Source organism: Dendroctonus ponderosae, unplaced genomic scaffold (genome assembly GCF_020466585.1).
Source record: "Dendroctonus ponderosae isolate FM_Combo_2020 unplaced genomic scaffold, Dpon_F_20191213v2 Dpon_F_20191213_1, whole genome shotgun sequence".
NCBI lineage: Eukaryota > Metazoa > Arthropoda > Insecta > Coleoptera > Curculionidae > Dendroctonus > Dendroctonus ponderosae.
The window spans coordinates 42,583,066-42,599,791 of record NW_026017110.1 but is presented as its reverse complement, the minus strand read 5'-3'; the positions used below and the strand labels follow the sequence as shown (position 1 = coordinate 42,599,791).

At 35.8% G+C, this 16,726-nt stretch overlaps 1 protein-coding gene and 1 long non-coding RNA gene across 8 annotated transcripts in view; one reads left to right on the top strand and one right to left on the bottom strand.

Annotated features, from left to right (window-relative positions):
* The first annotated feature begins 6 nt into the window (after positions 1–6).
* LOC109544344 (homeodomain-interacting protein kinase 2) overlaps positions 7–16,726 on the top strand; it is a 59,682-nt gene continuing 42,962 nt past the window's right edge. For 5 of the 7 annotated variants that reach the window (XM_048661419.1, XM_019914462.2, XM_048661418.1 and 2 more), the window contains exons 1-4: positions 7–1,299; positions 2,159–2,206; positions 2,263–2,291; positions 2,349–2,688. The gene's annotated coding sequence lies outside the window, so the exon portion shown is untranslated. The other 2 variants (XM_048661417.1, XM_019914460.2) reach the window with 2 other exon arrangements.
* Positions 13,891–16,363, bottom strand: LOC125502620. Its single transcript, XR_007280386.1, has 3 exons — positions 16,127–16,363; positions 14,846–16,058; positions 13,891–14,780 (listed from the first exon to the last, which is right to left on the bottom strand). It is a non-coding gene; the product is annotated as an uncharacterized LOC125502620 (long non-coding RNA).

Sequence of the window (16,726 nt, the reverse complement as noted above, 5' to 3'; positions counted from 1 at the left end):
AAAAGGATGCAGAATAAATACCAGCATGGCTCTTGAAAGCTTTCATAGAATATGAACATATTTTTATGGTAAAAATGGTAAAGAAAAAGTCTTGCTGTACTATTAAATGTATTTTTTGTAACATTTGCTTACATTCATTTACCTGTAGTTGTGTTATTTAATGAGGAATACAGTTTATAAACATGTTCATTTTGTTGGCCTGCGGGAGATATCACAATGCCCGGGTTTCTTAAAGTTAAATAATTAATGTTTTAGGTCGGAAAATATGCGTCAAATGCTCAGTTATAATTCGAATCAAAGTGATTAAACGTTCATTAAAAGGATAAAATTGAATCTAGTTTTGTTCTGGTTTGTTCAAGTAAAGAACTTGGCATTTCTTATAGTTCAGCAAACAATCATCAGTAATTTAAAATTAGATACTATTTATCATTGAATATGTAATGCATGCAGATATTTTGAAATATGTATTTCGGTTAGTTAAGGTGAAAGGTACTTAAGTTTGTTATATGGAGCAATATTAAATAACTACAGACATATGGTATTCGTTTTATATCTTAATGTTATATAGGCAAGTGCGAGGTGAGGTAGATATAAGAGCAGAAAAATAATAAATTTATTTGCAACATTCTCGTTTTTATTGTTTATCCCTCCATTCCATTTTACACTTTGCCGGTTAACAGGGTCTAGTTCAGAATGTTAATTCTCTCAGAGTCTGAGGTGTATCTGATTTAGGTTTTACACACTTGCTCTCTGAATTAAGTTCTCACTAACTCTTTACAATGGTGGTAGAAGTTAATATCTACGTTATATTCATATTACTATCTGTATCACTTTTAAAGACTGCAATATAAATAGCATTTGATAATTGATAGGAGATAAATTACGTTATCACTAAAAAGAAATACATATTCACCTAACTCCAATAAGACAAATACGCCATGCTTTACTATTACATTTTAAGAAAATATATACAATTCGTTCTAATGATATATATAAGTATTATCACAATAGAAATTATTACTTGAAATAATATACAGCAACATTGCAAGTATACTATACTTTAGTTTCAGTGGCAACAGGGCATTAGAAGTATGCTTGCGCCTAACTTCACTCCCCCGCATGAAATAGACAGACTCACGCAAGCGCATAAATAACGGCTCAGTTCGTGTTTGATCCACTCCTTAGGGGGTATGTTCTGTGGCATTCATTGTATCATGCATACAGAGACAAGCACTTGTCTCTGATGCATATAAGCATTGTTCTATGGTATCATGGTAAATAGTAGCAACAGTTCCACAGGTCTGTATCAGTCTTTATATATGGGTTAGTTGATGCATAGACAAATACTGGTCTTTGGTTCATATCTTTATTTATGGTTTATAGCACAAGTTCAAAGGTTAGAAACAGGCAGTGTGTGTTGTGGTCATGGCATTCCAAGGCGGTTCCAATTATACCAGCACAATTGTGATTTAGTTTGGATTAGTATTTGTTTTTGCGTGTTTAGTTAGTTATTGTTTTTCTGTCCCATGTTGCAGTGTAGGTGCAACAGAGTGATAATACACCCAAGTGGTGCTCTTGTACTTTATGCATGTTTATGTCAAGTCACACATTTTTGAAATTTGCTATACTAAAACCACTTATTCGTGCACGAAAATGAGACTGTCCGGTGCTATTTGCTGCTATGTAGCATGGCGGATTGTTTCTTTCGGGAATGAGAACACAAGGAGGTATTAGCAAGGATTTTTTCTTTCGGTTAATTTTGTTGTTAGTTTGTGTCGGCATGGTTGAAGTGATTTTTAAAATAAAACTAAAAAATAATTACAAAAAATAAAAGTTAATAATCCGAAAATACCTAAATAATCTAAACCGGCCCATAATGTTTTGCGCAGTTTGCGTTTTGCGCAGGCAAAGCCACAAACTTTGTGAGTGTTTTTTAGCTTAATGTGTTCATCCACAGCCTTATGGCTTGTCAAGGTTAAAGATTAATCTTTATAGATTTGCAAAATTTTGGAACTTACTTTTAAACCTCCCGATTGATTGTAGCACACGTGTTCTTGTTTTGAGCCTTCTTTTAAATTTTAATTTAAAGCGGGAGAATTTTAAATCTCGCGTGAAATTAGTGAGATTATTTCTCGAATTAAATATTTTTTTTTTACAGCGGACAGTGAAATTTACTATGATTCCATTACAACGTGGAGTTATCGCTGTAAGTTTTTTTGAAAATGTTTCGAACTACTTATTAATACCTTTTTATCCCTATAGCATTAGTATGGGTGATTGAAATAATCGCTGTAAGTATTTTTCAAAATTATTCAATTACCGCTTATTAATTAAAACTTTTTTCGTAGTAGAACGTTGTCAAATGTCAATAAACACGACAATAAAGTCGTCTGCCAATTTGATGAAAAATCGAGCGGCAACGTAGATAGTTAACCTCAATTAAGGGACGCCACAAAAAAACATAAAAAAATGCTCTTAAAGTTAAACTTATAAGCCTTGATTGTTGGGCATTATTCAAAGATGCTTCAGAGATGCCCTTTTCGAAAAAGGAGCTGGAACAGAAAGTGGTTGCATGTACAACCATGGATTACCTAGTGATATGCAAAGAGGGCTGGACTTCAAGCAATAATAGTCTTTTTACATTCTTCAGCATGGTACTGAACTTCCGGAAAGCTGCATGATAGAAAGGTAAGCGATTATCTAATATGTGCGCTATATTAGACTATAAAGGCTATTACGGCCGGTCAAAAATGTTTTCCGGACTTTGAAGCCGTTTAAGCTTTGATAATGTCCACAGCAGTTGTGGTCGAAACGTCAGGAAGAAATTCCCATGGACCACGGCTTCAAAGCCCGGAAAACAATTGTATAATAATTCGATAATAGACGAGATTTTGTTTATGAAATAATGTAATATTTATGTTCCGTGCATGCCATTAATTGCCACCACAATGCCATTAATTGCCATTAGACGAATGTGCCCAACTAAACCCTTCATGAAGTGCAAATTCCATAAGAACTAAATCATTAAATACTTTAATTTTGTAGATTGTTTCAGTGGATTTGTGCTGCAATTCATAGGCGATCAAACGCCAATTATCCGAGATAATTTTGGAACTGACTAGAAATGGCAAGCAGAAAATCATCAATTCACTGCCTACAAAGGCATTTTTATTTATTTTATTATTGTCTACAAAGACATTAGTAACCACGCGGCAAAGCTTTGCATGCTTTACGTCACCCTTAAAACGTTGAGCAGTTTTTATTTTCCATTAATAGCCACACCACAGGTAAAATTAACAAAAATAACTTTTTTTTATTAAGTATTAATTTGACATGAGGTGGGAACGAGCCTCAATGTACAAGCCTTCATTCCACATCCGCCCCTGGATGGTGGAATTTAATTGGTCTATAGTTGTGATTAATTATTATGATATTCCTATCTTTCCTGTGTTTTAGTCAAAGTGTGAAGTAAACATTTTGAAACATCAACATTATTTCATTACGTTTCGGCGAGACAACAGCGCCATTATCAGATTTAAAATTTTACACAAACTATTGGGATTAATACACTTTACCGTTTTAAGTGGTGTGAATTTGGATAGACTCTAAACTAGAAGCCTTTCTTTTACGCATAGTAGGAATAACCGTCAATAAAAAGGGCTTCACGCTACGTGTAAATTTAAGGGTTTTTATTCAGACTTGTTTTAGGCCAGGAGGGTTACTGATTACGAAATATTTTAAATGAGGCTCTAACGTGACGTAATTTAGATAACTATTGGAATCGCTAGGGAATGGTATATCTATTGAAAATATGGAGGTGCGCCAGCTTGAAAAGGTGCTATTTGCATAAACCATGAAAAATGCCAAAATCGCTCGGAAACCATTGCGCATAAGCATACATGAATGCAAAAATACAAAAATGCTTCAAAGTAGTAGAAACACCTATACGTGCGTATATCCAGATATGAGTTTTTAGGTTAGTGTTGACACAAAAACATTTATATTGAGTCTCCTCGTAATGCAGATGATTAGAAGAGTAGGTTACACTGTTAAAATCGTTGAATAACAGGAAGAAAACATTGTTAAATGAAAACAACTACTTTAAACATTAACTTCTTATTTTTGATTTTGATCTTATTTTTTATTTATTGATTATTTTACATCGTCAAAAATAACTTTTTATTGGTGAACGAGAAATTTCTACAATAAAACCTGTATCTACTTACTCAGTATCTTATTAAATTGTTTAAAATGTTGTCAGTTTGCTGCAAACAATAATAAAGTCTGTTTCCCAACTCCGCCCTCACTTTTTGTAACACTTCACCGGGAATTGACCAGCATTTTGCTGCAATTCGTCTTTCCAGATATCAGTAGGTTGTGTTTTATAAAGAATGAACTTAAGATGACCCCAAAGAAAGAAGTTTAAGGGTGTTCAATCCGGTGATTTTGGAGGCCATTCAGTTTATCCCCTTCTGCCAATCGATCTATCCGGGAATATCTTATCAATGCGGAGGGTTCGAAAATAGACTTTATTATTGTTTAGAGGAAAACAGACAACATTTTGAACAACTTATAAGATGTGATAATGTGTACGTGGATCCCATGGGTTTATTGTAGAAATTTCTCTCGTAAATAAAAAGTTATTTTTCTCGAAGTAAAATAATCAATAAATCAGAAATCAATTGTTTAAAGTTTTAATAACTTTTTGAGCAGTTTTGAATTGAATTTGAAATTTTGGCTTTTAAATAAATAAATGAATTTTGATTATAAATAAATATTTTATTATAAATATTTTACGATTATTTATAACTTATCTCCTATTAATCAATGTGCTATACATGTATGCATAAAATTACTTTATCACATTACGCATTTGTTCTTCAATTTAATAGTAATTTACAAAGAACAAGATAAGCCCAATAAGGACATTATGATTAGCACTAATTTTTAGCAACATTTAAAAATGTTTAATTATGAAAATCGACCACCGATAGTTTATTTTTAAAAATTGATAAATGTAACTATGAAAACTAAAATTTTCTCGGTTTTCTATTATGGCGTTATGGCGTGATTGGGTAATTTTTTTCTTGTTAAATAAATAATTTAAACTTGCCAATTTTTTTGCACTTTATAGCGTTTTGCAGCGAATATTTCAAATCTACTGATATCGGACGCAACTTTATCTTATAGGAAATTTCAAATCAAACAAATTTACAAATTACTTGCATATTTACCGGGTTATATGCGATTGTTTTCGGGGAAAGGCGTGATTTTCGCATTTTTTCATTTTTATTTTTTTTTATTTTTTATTTCATTTTATGCAAATAGCACAACTTTTCAACCTGGCACACCTTTATATTTTCAATAGGTCTTCCATTCCCGAGCGATGCCAATAGTTATCTAAGCTACGTCACGTTAGAGCCACATTTAAAACGTTTTTAAACTTGTCTTCATTCTTTTAATTTTTATCATCATCTGCATGCCTATTCTAGATGTCAGTAAGAGAAAAAAACATGATGGGTAATAAAAGTATTTCTTTTACTTTTTTAGAATTTTTTAATCTTGTGAATTTGGTACAAATCCATCTAGTGGTTCTTTCATAATACGCTTTTAAAGAAACTTTGGGAACAATTTCGCCCATTTTCGTTTTTGCAGCATGCTCTTCGAGATTAGGTGTTTCTGAACAACCACTCCAAGTTAAGGCGTATAAAGACTCCACATACTTTAACTTTAACCGAGTATGGTTGTTTAGAAATATGCTTGATGTAAAAATAAGATTTTATATTATATTAAGCAGTTTCAAAGAGAAAAAGTATTTGATGGTCTTAAATTCAGCAAAAACACTAACAAAGTTTCAGCAAAATCGTCATTTTTATGCTAAATTTTGCGTGGTGTTGCCAAACTGCAGAACACGTTTTAAGCTACTGGAAATTGTTTTCTTGAATCCTCAGCTTGTAGATTCATTCAGTTTCGGTCGGTTTGGGTTATTTAGGTCTTAATTAATTTTTACTTTTTTTATACATTTTTAGTTTCATTTAAAAAATCACTCCAACCATGCTAACATAAACCAAACTAATTCTTAATTAAACCGAAGTAAAACAATTAAAAAATATTTAATTACACACCACGAAGTGTCTTTGTTACTCTAACAGCTATATTAGTGGATGAGTATTTCCTATGGGAAAAAGTATTAATAAATTAGCGAAGGAGACATGGGCGACGTTATTATGAATCTTATCTACAATTTTGCACAATAATTGAGTTTTCCGCAAAAGTTTGAGCATCTTTTCTAGTGTCGCCCATTGACTAATGTTTTCTAGCGCATATTTCATCCAAATATTTTTGAGTCGTTTTTCTTTGACTTAATTTGGTTTGTGTTAGCTTGGTTAAAGTAATTTTTTCATGAAACTAAAAAAAAAATATACAAAAATTGAACATTAATTAAAACCTAAATAACTAATCTACAAGCTAGGGATTCAAGGAAGCAATGAAAATTGTTTTGAACCTTAAAAAGTTTTGTGCAGTTTTTGTCAAGTTTTGAACGTGCAATATTTGTCATCATTGAGGTTGCTTAAAGATAGTGTCCTTTTAAGTAAAAGACCAAAAAGTAAAAAAATTTAAACAGACAAGTTCAGCTCACTCTTCTTCATCAAGTTGTACCATTGTAACCATTGATTTAGAGTTGAAAGTAAGAATTTGTAGTGCGTTCTTTTAAGAGTCTTCAAGGTTTCCCTAGAAGGTGAGTTTAAAAAGCATGTGGTTTTGTAATAAAATGATCGTTGTAGCTCAAAAGAGTCCTGAGGTATCAGGGAAAAAGCGGTGTCATGTTTGAGCGCCTAGTTTCAATATCAAATCCTTCCATCTATTCGGATATTAATTGCTTGTATTATTAGTTGTTTATTTAAATAATTAAAAACGATAAAGGGGGGCATGACATTCAGATACCAAAAACTATTGGCTTTCGTGGTTAGTCCTGGAAATTGGTGAGTTTTTTCGTGCTGCTAGACCGTCCTGAATCAGAAGATGGCATTGGAAAAGATTCTAATTCAATAACAACCGGAAAAAGCTGACCAGTTTCAAGGATTAGATATTTCAACAATATGTAACATATTTAATCATACTGTACTATTACTCTCCTCATTAGTTAAAAGCTCTATAACTCAGCCCACGGTCGCGCACACTATAGTTAAAATGCGATAAGGTATTCTAACATGCTAGTTGAATGGGAGTATTCACATTTGGCGTTTTGCTCAAGCTCGGCTTAAGATTTTTTACCGGGATATTTCTAGTTTGGGATATTTTGAGGTAGTGTGAACCGGTGAATTCCCAGAAAGAACCCATAAATCAAGGCACTATATAGGGAACTTATTGCACCTGAACAATTGCAACATTGAACAATTGCAGCCCAATCCATTAACGTAAATTAATCCATCTTTCAACGCCGATGTTTTTCGTCAAACTGATAAGATTAGGTTGCAGTGGCGTAGCAAGGTTAACTGGCACCCGGGGCACAATACCTTGTATTGTGCTGTGTGTTGTTATTCCTTGTTTATTCCTTATTTGTTAACCCTTGTGTTATTCTATGGCTTGCTTGCTTGAATACAACCCATTGCGGTCTTAGCTCGTGGTCGTTGGCGGTATTTTCAATAAATCCAAATTGAAAACATTCTTCATTATATTTTCGTGGCTTCGCACGAAACTTACCAATATTTTTTTTGCTTCGAATTATCTGCCTTAAATTGAGTGTCTGACTCCTGGGAAGTACTTGGTTGTTGTTCCGACGTGAATGGATTTTTCTTGATTAACCAAATTGCATAAGCATAATACATTATTTTAAAGAGAGTATCTGATGCTCTCTAAGTATAACTATCTGTTGCACAAAAGTTATGAAAGAATGGTGTCCAAAGAGGTAATGGGTCTTCCAGAATCTAATTCCGAATACTTCCAGAATCTAATTCCGCGGTCCACCGCTACATCAAATACATAAACATACAATTAGAAGTCAAATTTACGGAATGAATTAGTTTATTCCGGCATACGAAAGTCGTTTATAATACAAAACTGACTATGTTGATACAATATTAGACGAAGAGCCACTTTGTTTAAATATCGAAATTATTTTAACGAAATAAAATAATATACAGCGTTGCTAGATTGATATGTAAATATCGAATTCCTTTCTCATAACTCGCTGAGCTGTTAACAACAATCGGCTGTACCTGGGTCAAAGATATGCGATTTAATTATAGATGTTCCTCATTTGCTGCCTGACGTACAGCCAATCAAATGGAAGCATAGGCTTAAGGAACAATAGGGTTGTGTGTGTTTATGTCAACATTATCGCGGTAACATACCAATAAAAGCTTAATTTTACATAAATATTGTACATTAAAATGGATTTGTCCAATGAAGAAGTGGTAGTTCTTTTTGGATTAATAATTCCGTTTTTTAACCTCACAGCAAAATGTAAATACGATGTTTGGCGGTCACGTGGGATATTGGAATATAATTTATCTTACAAATTGCGCATGCCTCATTAGAATAACGCCTAACGCATAAGATAAAAGTTAAAAGTTGGCAACTTTCTTAAGCCTTTGTCCTTAAGCGTTAGGCACTATTCGGTTTATAAACACCTCTATGAACGGATGCGCAACGGTCTTTTAAGACACGTCTTAATCGTTAAGCGTTATTCCTTATTCTCGTGTATAAACCCACCATAAAATTATAACTACAAGTTAACTAGTAATTTGACACTTGTTTTGTTGACATTGGTGTTTACATCTGATTATGATTTGTTTTGTTCTAATCAATGTTACAAGCTCACTTTTCGCTTGTTGACACCAATACATAGACAAGTGTCAACTGTCTTCGGCAACGAGTAATTTCACGTTTTGCAGCGCCCCGATCGGTACTTGAACTCGCGAATTGTGTGGTCCATTTGTGTGAATATAATGTGTCGGTCTGTGGGCGGGTCTCCTTTGAATTTGTTGTTATGAGCAGCTCGGTGTGTCCATGTGCCGCAACACCTGGCCTCTTACGACGGGGCGCTTTGAACCACATTTGAACCACACTTAACATTTAATCTAAATCGAAGTGGCAGACTTCGTATTGCAGTTCGTAAAGGCCACGCGCGGTTACCATATGGTTTCTGACCCTCTCGGTAAGGATTATTTTACGTTATAAAGCTGTACGAACGAAAGTGCTCAAAATATTTCTCTTACTACAGATTACTGATGAATTTCTTATTATCTCGGTTCAATATGGCTCTGGGATTTCTGGGATTCTGGAACATCTGGGATATATCAACAGAGCCAAAAAAGAAATGTCAGCCCATGCATACATAAAGGAACAAAGGTCATTCGGTTATAATTTATGGCTGACCCAGCAGCTTCGAAACCAATCACAAATACTTGTGAGACAAATACGCTTTATTTGTTCCTTTCATTAAAACAACGCAAGTCCGGCGTCTATCATAATCTCTCTTCAGTAAATCCAAAGAAAAGACATTCAACGTGCTGCACTGCTTAAAAGCACCGCTAGCGAACTTACAAACCACTAGACATCACGAAACATCACTTCCGTTTTTATTTCCCAACATATAAAGTGTGGCGCGCCGTGTCGCTTATCAATACGGCAAGCTGTGTGGGTGTCACTGTGTGAACACCTGAAAATCCACTGTGTTACTCAGGCGCAGTTATGTATCAAATATTCACATTTATACAGGGTGACGCAAAATTGGCGTCATTCCTCTGGGGGTGTTTTGGTAGTTCAGGAAAAATAAAAAATTAAAAAATCCTGAAAACAGATATTTGCGGCAAACTATATCAGAAGGTAAGTTTTCTAGACTGTATTTCTAATTTCAACATAAACAATGTTTTTGGGTTTCATTCATTTACTTAGAATATCACAATATAGTCATTAAAAAACGCTTCGGTGTTTTTACACCATCATCAGTTTGTCTAAAAGAACCAGTTGTTAAAATATTTTGTCCATACATACAAGGTGTCGCAATAAGGATGGTAAGCAGCTGTATCTTGTAAATTATGTGTTTTAGAGTGATCGGAAAAAAACTTGATAACAAACTTGCAGAAAATAATTTGCTGGACATTATTTTGACATTTCTCAGATGACCAATAGATGGCGTAATTGCAAACGGTATTTTAAAAAGTCGATTTTATACAGAAATTGTCCCTATAAGTGGAACATCTAGCAAGTTTAGTCAAAAGATCATAAAAAAGTGTACTAGTTGCCTTATGAACTTTTTTCCTAACTTGTCAAATAAAGCGTGGAGGGAGAATCAAACCGCTTAATTCAAAGAAACTAACTCAAATTTCAAATACTTCCATCAATTTATTTTACACGCATTTGAAAGCACAGGAAAAATGAACTAAACCGCAAAAACCGCATCTTAAAACAATTTCTGGAATCTATTTAATACTTGAAAATAATAAAGGTTGCCTTATTCAAATAATAACAAAGAAGCAAGAATAACAAATTCAGGAAAAGCGTTAAGAGAAGCTATTAGAAATATGAGCTGTAACGTTCATTCTATGGGACAACCAACTTACGGGCCGGCGGATAGAACGAAAATCTTAGATTTATTGGACTTTTTTATATCCAGAAAAGTATTGTAACGGAAATGGCTTAGGGTACTCACGTTTGGAATAGGGGGATTGAAATTCATGGTATTTCAGGGGACAATGGGAGCCCCCATTGCGCCCCATTTACTGACATGACACTGACAAGCGAAAGATTTCGAGAAGCATTTGGTCATGGGGGTTGGAGGAGACTATATAAGCGGCGACGAGAAGCACAGGAGTGAGTGAAGTAGACAGCAGCGACCGAGTTCAGAAAAGGTGAAACCCCTGAGTCGGAAGAGCAAGTTTTCCGTCTGTTATTGTTATTGTTTGTGAAGTTGACGTTAATTTTGAAGTTAGTTTGTTCCTGTTCCATATTTAAAGTTATACCGAGTTGAATAAAAGTTGGAAGCTGAAGAAAGAGTTTGATACCCGGCCTCCACGGTACAGTATCATCGAATTACATCGAAATTAATGACTGCTTTGCCTTGAATCAGACCATTCAGCAGTAGTTGTGACTATGAGTGAAAAAATCTTTAAAAGGGAAGCCAAGCCAACACTCACCAACAAAACAAGGGATTGGAAGTGCTTCCAAGCTGACCTACAAGAGGAAATCACGTTAAACGTAAGATTGAAAACAGCCGAACAACTCGACGTAGAAACGGAAAAATTGACGACTCTGCTACAAAAACACGAAAGAAATTACTCACATCACGAAAAGAGTAAACTATCCGTTTGAAATTCGGATTTTAGTCAAAGAGAAAATTAAAGCAAGAAGACGATGGCAACAAACACGTTATCTTAACGATAAGACATCATTAAATAGACCAACTCAAAAGCTAAAACGTGAAATTGACAAATTAAAACAGAATTCTCAAAATTCCTTTGTTAAAAATTTATCAGCAGGTAAACTGAATAATCCTTGTGGAACGTTACAAAGAAAGTTAGAAAATGAGTCGTGTCAATACCGCTTATTAGAAAGGGACTAAGCGATTGGGCTCGTGATGATCACCAAAAAGCGGATCTATTTGCTGAATATCTGGCAGGCGTATTTGTACCAAACGACATACAAAACAACCAACACAATAACCCACCGGTTGCAGACAATATTTCGTCCTCCAATTCGATCGACATGATTGCTCCTGTTACTCCGAAAGAAGTAGCAGAATAAATTAGTAATAATTTCAGCCCAAAAACGGCTCCTAGGTTTGATTTAATTACAGGACAAATCCTGAACCGACTGCCAAAAAAGAGGATACTTATGTTAACACATTTATTTAACGCCTCAATCAGGATTAAACACGTACCGGCAATGTGGAAAATAGCTGAAGTCATCATGGTCCCCAAGCCTGGTAAACCTCAACACCATGTTAAGTCGTACAGACCAATTTCCCTCTTGCCAATAATATTAAATCTGTTTGAAAAACTGTTGCTGAAAAGATTTAAATAAATATTAGAGAACCAGAAGTTAATCTCCGATCATCAATTTGGATTTCGATCAAATCACTCTACAATTTATCAAGTGCACCGAATAACTGATGTAATAGAGAAGTCACTAGAAGAAAATAAAGTCTGTTCAGCATTATTCCTCAACGTATCGCAGGCGTTCGACAAAGTATGGCATGAAGGGCTAGTCTACAAACTAGGTAAAATGTTACCCCAACCATACGTCAACATTCTCACTTCATATATCTCTAATAGACTATTCAGAAGCAAGCAAGAAGGAGCTTACTCAGAGTTGAAGGAAATTCAAGCGGGTGTGCCACAAGGGAGCGTCCTAGGGCCTGTCCTATATTTACTTTTTACCAGTGATATACCCCAACCGACTCTTACTTATAACTTATAAGAGTGACTCAGAAGCTCAGAGTGACTCAACGCGCAATGGAAAGATCAATGCTGGGATTGACAGTTAGGGACCACATTATGAATACTGAACTCCGCAGAAGAACAGGACTGGTAGATGCAGTGGAGAAGATCGCAACTCTGAAATGGAACTGGGCAGGACATATTGCCAGGATACAAGACAATAGGTGGACCAAGCAGATAATAGAGTGGAGACCCAGAGAAGACGCGAACAGAAATAGGGGATGACCGCCAACCAGATGGTTTGACGACATAAAACGCATCAGGACCAATTGGATACAGGTCGCACAAGATAGGAGAAAGTGGAATATCCTAGGGAGGCTTATGTGCAGCAGTGGACAAATCTAAGCTGATGAAGAAGAATACCCCAACCGAAGGAAGTGACAATAGTAACATATGCGGATGACATAGGATTAACGTCAACTGACACAAATCGAGTAACATCCTCACAGAAACTAGAGAAAGCGAGCGATGCTGTTTATAAATAGACCACCGAGTGGAAAATTAAACTTATCGAAACTAAATCGACCTATGTTAACTTTACCAACCAAAATTTGACAGATCCCGCAGTAATAAATAGTAATGGAACCCATATGCAAATACTGCGAAATAACTTGGTTATGACTTTGGATACTAAATTAAGACGAATGAATGAACATGTCAGAAAGAAAGTAAAAGAGCTGAAAATTAAAATTGCTCAATATAGATGGCTGATTGGCAGGCATTCCAAGATGACTTTGCATACCAAACGTTTAATTTATAAACAAATTATTAAACCTACATTGATCTACGGTATTCAGCTATGGAGATGCACAAAAAGCACACACATAAAAAAGATTCAAACGGTCGAAAATACCGGTTCGTCAGGAATAATGATCTTCACAGAGACCTTGGAATGCTGACTGTTGAACCGGCAATCAAACGGTATGCAAAGGAACACTAAGCTAGACTACAGCTACATCCAAACGCAGAAACCCGCCAGCTGCTAGATGATCAGAATTTATACCGCAGATTGAAAACAACGAATTTTTTGAACTGGTATAGTGTTTTAAGGACAGAGCATGGTGTGCGTGTCGATATTGTTGGTTGACTTAGTTAACTACCCTAATTTTAAGATAACAGATAAAAACTGATGCTTGGTCATGCTTGACTAGTTTTAGTAAGTAATATTAAATAATAAAATAGTATTTCAATAAGCTACCAACCAAACATGAGATCTTTTTAAAATAATACTTAAAAGCAAAGTTGAAATTCGATCTTCAACTGTTAATATATTCTAGAAATTTTCGAAAAATGTTTGTTTTCTCGTTCTTCAAGTGAAGGCTCATTCTAATCCCTTAAAAGAAATGGCGCAATTTTTAATAGCCCTGAATAATAATCAGCGTCATTATTCAGCTGCTAATAATAATGGATAATTTTCTTTTGGAAAATAGTTATATTGTGAGAAGACGATTACAGATAAAAATAAAAAAGCTATTGGGTTGCTGATACATTAGCGAAACGAAAATAATTTCGAGAATTCCATCATCTGACGTAATGCGAAAACGCCTGGTCTGACATCACAGCACACAAACGGCCTGCACGTGACCCGTGAGTTTATTTAAATGGTATGAACTTCTATACAGTTCTATATCACTTCTGTCGAGCGTCCCGTGACGCACACAAATGTGTTTTTTGTTTTGTTTTACTTTATTAGTAATGAAATTAATTTGGAAAAGTTGCCTTGAAGCCGCGGACGACTTGCCTCAACACTTTCTTGACATTCCAAATTATGTGGTTGCCGCGTAAAAGGCACGCTTATTTTGCAATCTCATAGCGCTTTTGTCACGCGTGAGAATTGCAAGAGATTCTTTTTCCATGCAATTTTCTATTAGTAATGAAATTAATATGGAAAACTTACCTTGATGCCGTGACCGACCTGGTTCGACGCGCGCTTGGGAATCAAAAACTTGGGATGCGTTTCTCTCGCAGTATCGTTGCGCTGATCTGACGGTATCATCGCGATGCTGTCGCACCATCTTCGTGAGCTCAACAGTGGCTAAAATTAAAACTCCGTTAACTAGTAATTTGAGACTTCTGTTGACATAGAACCAATAGACCAAATAGAAACAGCACTTAACACTTTTGTTCACATTATCCAAGTCTTCATTGTCACAAAGCGCAAAACTTGTGATAGCCTTTGGTCTACATCAGCTCTTCTATTCATGTGTGATTAAATCATATGTTGTGTTGCAGTTTGTCGGTCCGTTTCCCATATATTCGTTTCCCTAACTAGTAAATTTCGTGAAGGCACAGCTGATAGCTTCAGTTTCGGACGATTCATACTGGTTGAGGATGTCTCTGTGCAAAAATTCATAAAGCCTAACGTAAACTCGGCCAAACAGAAAACTTTGAGGCGTACCTACTTTGTAATCTTCGGTATTGAAATGCAATGAACACACACCCGCATAGTCTTTTTAACTGGCTGGTCCCTTCACAAAGCCCCCTTCCATGCTTTTTGCCGATCCACGTTCTTTTTAACTTCTTTTCCTTTTGTGACGGCAACTTGGCCACTATTTCTTGGGGAAATAATGAAAATGGTTGCTTCTGTTCGTATCCTTTCGCGATTGGCAATTTTTTACAGAACAATTATGTATCGTACGTCTACTTACATTTATTTTTGTTATAATTGTATCTCACTTCGCTGGTTTATCAACTCCAATAGATAGACAAGTCTCAACTGTCACTCGGTAACGAGTAATTTGACGTTTCGCAGCCCTCCCATCGATAGTTGAACTCGCCAATTATAACGATCTGGTTCAACGCGCTCTTGACAATCCAAAATGTAGTTTGCGAGAAGCGCGTAAAAGTCGCGCCTTGGACGTTGCGTTTGCCTTGCAGTATCGTAGCACTTTAACTTGTAAGCGCCTTTACGCTCAACCTGACAACAAGACAAAATCTCTGTTAGTAATTAATATATTTTGGAAAGATTGTCTTGAAGACGCCAGCGATCTGGTCCGGCGCGCTCTTGACCATCCAAAATCTAGCTTGCGAGAGGCACGTGAAAGGCGCGTCTTGGACGTCGCGCTTGCCTTGCAGTATCGTCCGCCTGCTTGGCGGTCTCGTCACGCTCCTGTCGCGCTTCACTTAAGCTGCAATATGTAAAAATAATGAAATTAATTTAGAAAATCTTCTAGCCCTGAATCTATCTAGCCCCGAAAGATTTGATGCAGAGATGCTTGATAAAGAAAAATTTGGCACGTGGTGGACGATTGGTGGGCACGCTTCAGTCGGTGAGTTTTTCTTGCAGTATCGCGTGATTGCATCTCGGTATTGTCGCAATGTATCGTCGCGCTTCTCTCGCTGCTCATGTAAGCAACATTACGCTGTAAGTAAAAATCTATGAGCAATGAAATTAATTTGGAAAACTAACCTAGAAGCCGTGATAGATCTGGCTCGACACGCGCTTTACAATCCAAAATTTGGCACACAGTTGGAGCGTCAGGGACTTATCGCTCAAGGACGGTAGATCAAAGGATGCAGTTCGGATGTGTTTATTCTTTGCCACACTGAAAACTTGCAGGTTTTGCCTCGTCTAGTACCTGTTGCGTCACATCTAAACGCCGCATTACGCTCAATCTGCAAAATAAAATTTCAATTAGTAATTAAATTAATTTGAAGAAATCAGCTTGAAGTCGTGATGAGACCTGGTCTTTCTAAGGTCCACAAGTGACGGATCGCTACGGCTCACAATAAGCAGATACATCTGTAGTTGACTTGCCAATGTTCTGGATCTGTCTTAGTTTTTGCCAATTAAACAGATAGATTATCTTATGCCAAAGTTACTTTCTTGTAGAGAAGGAAGTTGCAATTTTCACTGACTGGAAAGTGGTGACGACTTCCATTTTCGCTAAAAAGACCACTGAGAAAAGTAATTTATTCAGTGATTTTCTCGCTGTAAGAAATGATAAAAACGCAGCGAGCCAGGTGAGAACTTGAAGAAAGAGAAAAGTATCTCACTTTATCTATTTCTCTTTTAGCCTAAAGCCCCAAAATTAATGGAATAGTTACGTATTATAAATACGTATTTTGATTTTATATTTTAAAATTTTGAGTTAAGTATTCGTTGAGCCTTTGAAGCCGAGCAGACGTGTTACTTCGGTTCAGCAGCCATTCGCGAAATAGCTTATTAAATAGTCACGAAAAGAAAACTGCTTTTTCAACTGGAACTGGACTTTGGCAGTTTAATGTAATGCCTTTTGGACTATGCAATGCTCCAGCAACTTTTGAGCGTCTAATGGAGACCG